General features: G+C 54.0%; 1 long non-coding RNA gene across 1 annotated transcript; it reads left to right on the forward strand.

Annotated features, from left to right (window-relative positions):
* The first annotated feature begins 319 nt into the window (after positions 1-319).
* On the forward strand, positions 320-2315 carry LOC105310890. Its single transcript, XR_897569.2, has 3 exons — positions 320-565; positions 1390-1458; positions 1578-2315. It is a non-coding gene; the product is annotated as an uncharacterized LOC105310890 (long non-coding RNA).
* Positions 2316-2321: the final 6 nt, after the last annotated feature.

Genomic DNA, 2321 nt, shown 5'->3' on the forward strand with positions numbered 1-2321 from the left:
TATCTTTTGGCTGTATTAAATCATAACCATGAGGGCAACTGTATGCTGAGTCCCATTGAGTCCCCTTCATCAATCACTGAATCTGATGGTGGTCTTGGGGTCCCCTAACACGGTGAGAACATCGACTCTACTTGCCTTTCAGGTCGTTAAAAGGATTAAACGAGCTAATACATAAAAATGTATGTAACAGTTAGTGAGTGAAACATGGTGTGCACTCAATAGAAGGTTAGCTGCCACTATGATTAGTTTCATTCTTAGGAATGTTTGTATTGATTTGGGGGAGACCGAGTGAGCTGGGGGCCTGGCGGGCTGGCATCCGGGCTCAGCTGATGGCCCCGCTCTCCTGCAGAGGACATATCCGTGGTGTTCAGCAGGGCCTCCTGGGAGGGCCGCGCCGACTTCTCCCAGGCCGACGTGCACCGCCAGATTGCCATCGTGTTCAAGACGCCGCCCTACGAGGACCTGGAGATCGTCGAGCCGGTGACAGTCAACGTCTTCCTGCAGCGGCTCACTGACGGCGTCTGCAGCGAGCCCCTGCCCTTCACATACCTGCCCCGGGACCACGGTAACCACAGCAAGTCAGGGGGACCCACTGCTCCAGAGACTAGGTCTTCGGCCTTGCCGGGGGAGACCCAGATCAGCAAGGGGAAGAGGCAGAAGTGGAATGCAGGCTTATAGTTACACAGACTGGGGTTCGAATCCTGGCTCTGCCGCTTACCGGCTGTGTGACCTTAACCTCTCAGAGCCTTAATCTCCTCCCCGGCGAAAATGAAATAATAATAATAGTTCCACCACCTCATGGCATTTTGGGGAGGATTTGATCATTCCTCCCCTCGCCACGACTGCTCACGCCTAGCCCTATGCTGGGTAGTACTGGGGACACAGTGGTGACCAAATAGCCACAGCCCTGTCCTCCTGAGTCTCCCAGTTCCTATGACAGACCTATTCCCGTACAGTGACAACAAGTGAGGGCAGGACAGAGGTGGAAATGCTTAGGGGATTTCGATTGCCCAGAGCGGGCATCCAAACCAGGCTTAGGGCTCAGAGAGGGTTTCTTGGAGGAGGGGACGGCTGAGCTGATGATGGGAGGATAACTAAATAATTCTCCAGAGAAGGGGCGGGAGTTGAGGAAGAGTTTTTTTAAGCAGCTAGAACAGCAGGTGCAAAGGCCCTGCGACAGGACGGTGCCCGGGGTATTCCAGGAATAACAAAGACCAGTGTGGCTAGAAGAGGATTTGAGTTTTACTCTGAGTAAGATGTGGACATCTATTTGCATTGGTCGGCCAAGAACTGGAACAGCCTCACAACTTCCTAAACGGTCTCTGAAATTAATTCTTAGTTGTTTATATTGATGCGTTACTTTGTGTGTCCCTGCTGTTTCCTGAACAGACAGCTACGGCGTGGACAAGAAGCGGAAACGGGGCATGCCCGATGTCCTTGGGGAGCTGAACAGCTCTGGTGTGTCCCCCCTGCCCCTTCCCCTGGGAGGGGATGATTGACCCCCCTGCCCTGCCCTGCCCCAGGCTGGGAGGAGGGGCTGTCGGGTTCTAGGGGTCCTCATCTCTGCCCTCCCTCAGACCCCCATGGCATCGAGAGCAAGCGGCGGAGGAAAAAGCCAGCCTTCCTGGACCACTTCCTGCCCAGCCACAGCCCAGGTGGGTCCCGGCTCTGTGCCAAACCCCTGCCCCCTGGGCTGGGCCGAGGGTGAGCTACAGCCCTGCTTCTCCGGCCACTTCAGGCTTCACAAGAGCTCCCATAAGGCCAGTGACACACCACTCAGCAACAAAAAGTGGGAAGAATAGCAGTTCTGGACGGTCAGGAGGCTCTGAGCTCCGCTCGGCCATTTTCCTGCTGTGTGACCTTCGCCAAGTTGCTCCACCTCTCAGAGCCTCTGAGGCGCCCCTGAAGTCTCACCACATACCTACCTCATTAGTCTTTTAAATTTTAATGTGCTAATTTTACAGACACTCTATGACAGGCACATAAATGCTCTGCGTGTCTTCTCTCATTTGATCTGCACTATCAGCCCACAAGGTGAGTGCTGTCATCCCCTTGGCAGCCATTTTGCTGGTGAAGAAACAGGTCCAGAGAGGCAAGTCTCTCGTCTAAGGTCACAGTTAGTCCATGGCGGAGCAGGGATTTGCATCCGAGTACCTGTATAGATTAATGATGATGGGTGTGAAACAGGTAGCAGGGAGAAGATGGATAAACAAGGGTGGTTATTAGAGCCAGGCAACCTCGATTTCAGAACCTGTCCCTGGCCCAAACACCCACTGGCCTCTTCTACCCCTGCCCTCATCTCCACTCACATGCCAGCCTCC

The sequence above is a fragment of the Pteropus vampyrus genome, unplaced genomic scaffold (assembly GCF_000151845.1).
Source record: "Pteropus vampyrus isolate Shadow unplaced genomic scaffold, Pvam_2.0 Scaffold15004, whole genome shotgun sequence".
Classification (NCBI taxonomy): Eukaryota; Metazoa; Chordata; class Mammalia; order Chiroptera; family Pteropodidae; genus Pteropus; species Pteropus vampyrus.